Genomic DNA, 6,000 nt, shown 5'->3' on the forward strand with positions numbered 1-6,000 from the left:
AAAGTCACGTAGAATGGAAATAATAAAATAATCAAAATATAACGTAATAAAATAATTCTCACGACGTTTCGTGTCTCATTGGTGATCCTTTATTATTATTTTTTTAAAGCCACACACAATGTTATTGACGAATGTGTTATGATGGGTGTTTTTTTCCCCCTTTCAAAGCAATTATCGAAGCGCCGCGCGTCCGATCGCGAACGCTTCTCGACAGCGGTGGCGGCAGCAGCAGCGGTAGCAGCAGCAGCGAGCGAGCGGCGCTTTCGTCCACGGCACGAGTCGCTCGCTCTGCCCGCGCGCGTCGCGTTATACCGCGCGGGTAGCGACGCGACAGGGACTCGCGCGAACGCTTCTACAGCAGGGAGGGAGGGAGGGGGGGGTGGCTGCCTCGAAGATCACTCCGCCACAAGCGATATCGACGCTTCACCACGTCGGCCGTCTTAAATTTTACGACCCCAAAAAAATCTTGAGTTTATTTTTGGGGCAATAATGCCCGATTTAAACAAAAACGCCACCAGCCGCCCCACGTGTCTCATTGGTGATCCTTTGCCCTTAAAAACATCGGGCACGGTTCGCCAGCATTGCTGCAAGCAAGCACGACCCCCCCCCCCTCCTCCCCTCCTGCTTGCTGATGAAAACAACGAATGGCGAAACCAACCGTTCCACGGATTGCCTCTGTTAAACCAACGCTGCCGAACGTATTCCACTCCCGTTAATAGGGCTCGCGCGTGTGTGGTCCGATGGAATGTGCGTTTAACAACAATAATAATGCACGTGTACTTTGTGGTGTTACGTGGAGAGACACATGCGGTAAGGAGGCGTTGTGTCTATTTATTTTGATGGGAAGGCTAGGCCAATGCCCCAAACGTTTATTACGTACTGTATTTATTCTGTTCGCAGGCACTGTGAATGACTCGTGCGATGATTTTTTAATCCACAAAAACGGGTAAATTAAGCGTAAAACACGTGCTTTATTTTGCTGTGTTTGAGATGTTGATGCAATCTCGACGTTTCAGCCGAGTAGCCTTAAAAAATACTAGAAAAATTATAAATCTCGCTATGGGAACGATGGGACAGCGACTACACAAATAATGCCGCTGTTTGTTGTGTGTGTATAAATATCTGTAAACGAATACCAGACCTAGTTACACTATCGAAATTTTATAATTCGTTATCATTTCATTGACATAATACCCTTTGTATAAAAATTATAATTATTCAAAATAATAATATTGTTTCACAGCTTGACCCTTGACACAGGGTGCACGTTAACAGAATTAACAAACAGGCTGAACACCCGATGTACACTACAGTAAACACAATATATGTAAAAACAAATACCATTAAAATAAAAAAGACAAAAGATCCACCGTAAATCCTTCAACAGACTGTTGGGGCAAGTGCTATGAGCGAGCACTTATGAAGCTCGGCACGGGTGGCCAGTACCACGCCTGGCCGTCTTTGTCTCCCCAGTGGCAATTTTTGCACACTGCACCAGGTACTCATGTAAGGCTGAGTCGAACTAGGTGAGGCCCAGGATCGGTTCAGATAATCGTCAATGGGTGTTGGCCGTGAGCGGGAATCGAACTCGCGTCGCAGGGTTTGTAGCGCGGCGTAGCGCTAACCGCTGCACCACCGCTCCCCACCATTAAAATAAAAAAAACAACGCGATGCCTACACGTCCCTCCTTTACGTCTTCCCGTCACTGCCTCTCTACAAAGCACACACGCCCAATGCGTCCATCTGTGCGGCGTCCCGCGACGCGGTCGCATATGCAGACTCGCTACAAAATCCCACACTTGTCCAGCCGCTCTCAAACAGCTATACCCATCGGATTAAAGAGGCCTCAATCACGCAGTGTCGGTCATGCGGGGTGGGTAGTGGGGATTTGAACATACTTCACCACGACTGGTCAATGCTGGTTGCTGAAAGCATGGTTGGGGTGGAGGGGGGAAGGGGAGGAGGCGATGTAGGGTTCACAGGAACGGTTCAGATGACACGTGCTACTGATGATAGCCGCGGTTAACATCCGTCGGGATGGTCTTGTAGAAAACAATAATGGCACGCACATCGAACACCAGCTCAAAGACAAGGCACAGATCCCCCGTATAGCCTTAACAGACGTTTGTGGCAAGTGCTGTTAGCGAGAAGCCCCTACGAAGGGCCGGCACGGCACACGTGCGGAGTGGGTGACCAGCACCACGCCCGACCGCCTTTGCCTCCCCAGTGCTAATGTTTTCATATACAGCACCAGGCACAACGCTGCAACTCATTTGAGGCCGAGTCGGCCTAGGGGGAGGCCAGGGCACTGCCTCGGATAATCGTCACGGGTGTTTTGGCCGTGAAACGGGAATCGAACTCGTGTCTCTCTGCGGCGTTCGCAAACGCAGCTGCCGCGAACACCGCCCAGGATCCCCCCACCCCATCCACCCCGCAGCAGGGCACCTGCAACAGCTGATGCGATCGGAAAGGCGGGGCACGTGAGTTCTCCGTCACCGAATGGGAAAATGCGACGACTGACGAGGAGGTGGCAGGGGCTTACCTGGCGGTGGCAGGAGGTTACACGGCCAGAGAGGAAAGTGATCTTTGGCAGAGTTGCCACGGCGGCGGGTGCGTGCCGCGTGTCCACGAGCCTCTGCTCGTCTCTTTCCGATCTCCCCAAATCCCCCCCCACCACCACCACCCACTCACCCTCGCCCACCCCCTCATGAGACACCGTCTCCTCCACCACCACCACCACCCCCGCCTCCATTTTCCTATTTCTGACCCCTGAACCCAGGGGTCAAATTCTTTGAGTTGGGTTCAGGGTTTGGGTCTTGAGGAAGGAGTCGTGTGAGGGGGTAGGGAGATGGGGGGGGGGTAGAGGGGAAAGGTGAGAGGGCGGGGTTGAGGTGGGGGAGAGGGGGGTTCGGGGGGAGATGCAGACTCCTCTCTCTCACGCTCATCACACGGTTTGTATATGTCCGTGTGTGTGTCCCCCCTCTAGATCGACTCAGCCTTAAACAATTGTTGTACCTGGTGCAGTGGGCAAACATCCCCCGGGCGTTGTTCCGGCAAGCACCTCGCCGTCATGGGCCGTTCCGACATTTAATAGGTGCTCGCTAACAGCACTTGCCTCGTTAGTATATTAAAGGCTCCACGGAAGATATTTGTGCAAGCATGCACCGTGAAGGTGGACAGCGTTTATATAAATGTATATTTTACAATAAACGAATATTTAGGCGAATCCGATGTTAATAGGGAATAGCGCCTCTCTGTATGAATGGGTGCCACGGCGGGCAGATGTTAACTCCCTCGCCTGGTGTGCAGGAGGTCGTGGGTTCGATCGCGACCCTGATGTCTGCTGCTGTATATTTGGAGTTTGTATGTTCTCCCCATGGTTGCGTGGATTTTTCTCCGGGTCCTCCAGTTTTTCACTGCACGTTTAGAAACAAGCGTTTATAATGTTTGCCTTTTATACATTTCCTCTTCGCTTAGCTATCATTTGTGGCCAGATCGCTTCTTTAAAAGAGGTATATAACTCACTGGGCCTTACCTGGTGAAATAAAAAGTTTCGTTTAGATATTATTATAACTTATTATTATTATTGTTGTTCTAAGTTTGACTCAATATGTAAATGTTTGCATGATCACGCATTATCATATTTTGCTGTCGTCGTGGATTGTTTATAATAAATCAACACAATAATGAATGAACGGACTGAGGTTGTCTCACCATGGACTATTAAACTCGCATTTTTGGATAAAATGTTCGTCAATCGGATTTAATTAAGCAGGCAACCGTGGAGCCGTTCCGATTTTCGGAGTTTCATCAGCTGAGTTCAGGCCAGCTCAGCGTTACCAAACAACTTAACCCATTATTTTGGTCCCAAGAGCTGAAACTTACCAGGCTTAGAGAAACCCTCCGCAAAAATACGTTATGTACTTCTTGCAGACTTCGATAACTTAGGTGAAGCCATGACCTCTCTACATTTGAGAACCTCAGTTAATCACGAGCGGCTGAAACTCGGATTCGAAGTCAGGTTCTCAGCGGTGCCAGCTTAGCGCTTTGAAACTGTGTTAACCCCGACCCAGGCCCCCACCCAGCCACCCATCCATCCAGCCACCCAGGGACCCACCCATCCAGCCACCCAGGCACCCACCCAGCCACCCACCCATCCAGCCACCCAGGCAACCACCCATCCAGCCACCCAGGCACCCACGCAACAAACAGCCACCCAGGCACCCACCCAGCCACCCACCCATCCAGCCACCCAGGCACCCACGCATCCAGCCACCCAGGCACCCACCCAGCCACCCACCCATCCAGCCACCCAGGGACCCACCATTCCAGCCACCCAGGCCCCCACCCAGCCACCCACCCATCCAGACACCCAGGCACCCACGCATCCAGCCACCCAGGCACCCACCCAGCCACCCACCCATCCAGCCACCCAGGCACCCACCCATCCAGCCACCCAGGCACCCACCCATACACTCAGCCAGCCACCCACCAAGCCACCCACCCAGCACCCCACTCATCCATCCACCCACCCAACACCCACCCTGCCACCTCATTGTGAATTTACTAAGTAGAATAAGAACCTGCATGGACAAAGGGATGAATCTGCATTCACTTTTTCATCCCTTTGTAAATCCACCGCTGGATGATGGCCTCTCCATTCAGGAGGTCGTGAGTTCGATCCCGACTCTGACTCCAGTATATATGGAGTTTGCATGTTCTCCCCGTGGTCACGTGGCTTCGTCTCCGGGTCCTCCGGGTTTTCCCTTCACATTCAAAAACGCGCGTTTAGAGTTTTTGTCTGTTTTATATTTCCACGCGATAAGCCACTTCGTTGAGCTGTCATTTGTGGCCATATCGCTACTCAAAGAAGCTATATGCCTCAGTGGGCCTTACCTGGTACAATAAAAAAAAAGTTTCGTAGCTTAGTTGGTATTGGTCGTGTACGTTGTTAGACCATACTTATCCGTGCCGGTTGCTGCGGGTTGGTGAAGGCAGGCGCCATAAACCCAGTTCAGATATCGCACTCCAATGATGTTAACCGTGGCCGATAATATAATCGAACTTGTGTCTCCGGATTCGGAGCACGGCTTTGGCTGCTCGATCCAAATTCAAGGGGTTCGTCTCGCAGGAGAGGATATTCAACGTAATAAAGCACGCGTGCAGGCTAGAAACAGACGACTATACACTTACATAATTGTTTAAGACGCAAAACGCTTGACCAATTCTAGGCTTTTGTCTAGAATACAGAGCAGCCCTACACACCGCTGATGAGACCCAGAAAATGGAGTGAAGAGGTCAGCTCGTGTGCAGGTTTTGGATGGATCGTTACATCGCAAGACTGTGAGAGATGATGATGGCTTAGGGAGGTCCACATCTAGCAGTGGATTGACCATGACTGTTCGTGATAATGAGACAGTGTCCACGTCTGCGTAAGGGAGGTCGTAAAAAAGAGTCTGGAGGTAAAAAACGTCTTTTGAGACGACTTTACGAGTTCGTTTGAGCCTATTTGAATACGAATAAAAAACAGTAAATATACTGCAGAGATTGCTACAATTATTTCCAACAATGCCCAAACTGGATAATGGAGTTACTGAGCTCCTGAAATAAACGACTAAGATTGTGGATTGGGTGGGATTTTCAACATTAGGTCTGGTTGGTTGTGAAATTATTTTTAAATATTAAAGTTATGAGCAAATTGTCGAGCTTCCTGGTGGGGCAATAATCCAGTCGCAATTATAGTCACCGGTAATAAATAATTCACCTTTAGGAAGAGTACCCATGATTGGCTCCAAAAACAGAACTATTCTGTGGTACATCAGAGTAAGAGATTGGTTTCCTGGAATAATGATGTTTAACACAATTGCATGAAGGCATCGCAGTTTATAGATGGTGCAAAAGAGAGATCAGGAAAGATTGTTTAGAACATAGAATCAGAATAAGTATATATATTGGAGGGATCCGATGAGCTATGAAGCTTTTTTACACGCTTTCTTTTAA

Source organism: Lethenteron reissneri, chromosome 27 (assembly GCF_015708825.2).
Source record: "Lethenteron reissneri isolate LAM-NWPU_2019-01 chromosome 27, ASM1570882v1, whole genome shotgun sequence".
NCBI classification, from domain to species: Eukaryota; Metazoa; Chordata; class Hyperoartia; order Petromyzontiformes; family Petromyzontidae; genus Lethenteron; species Lethenteron reissneri.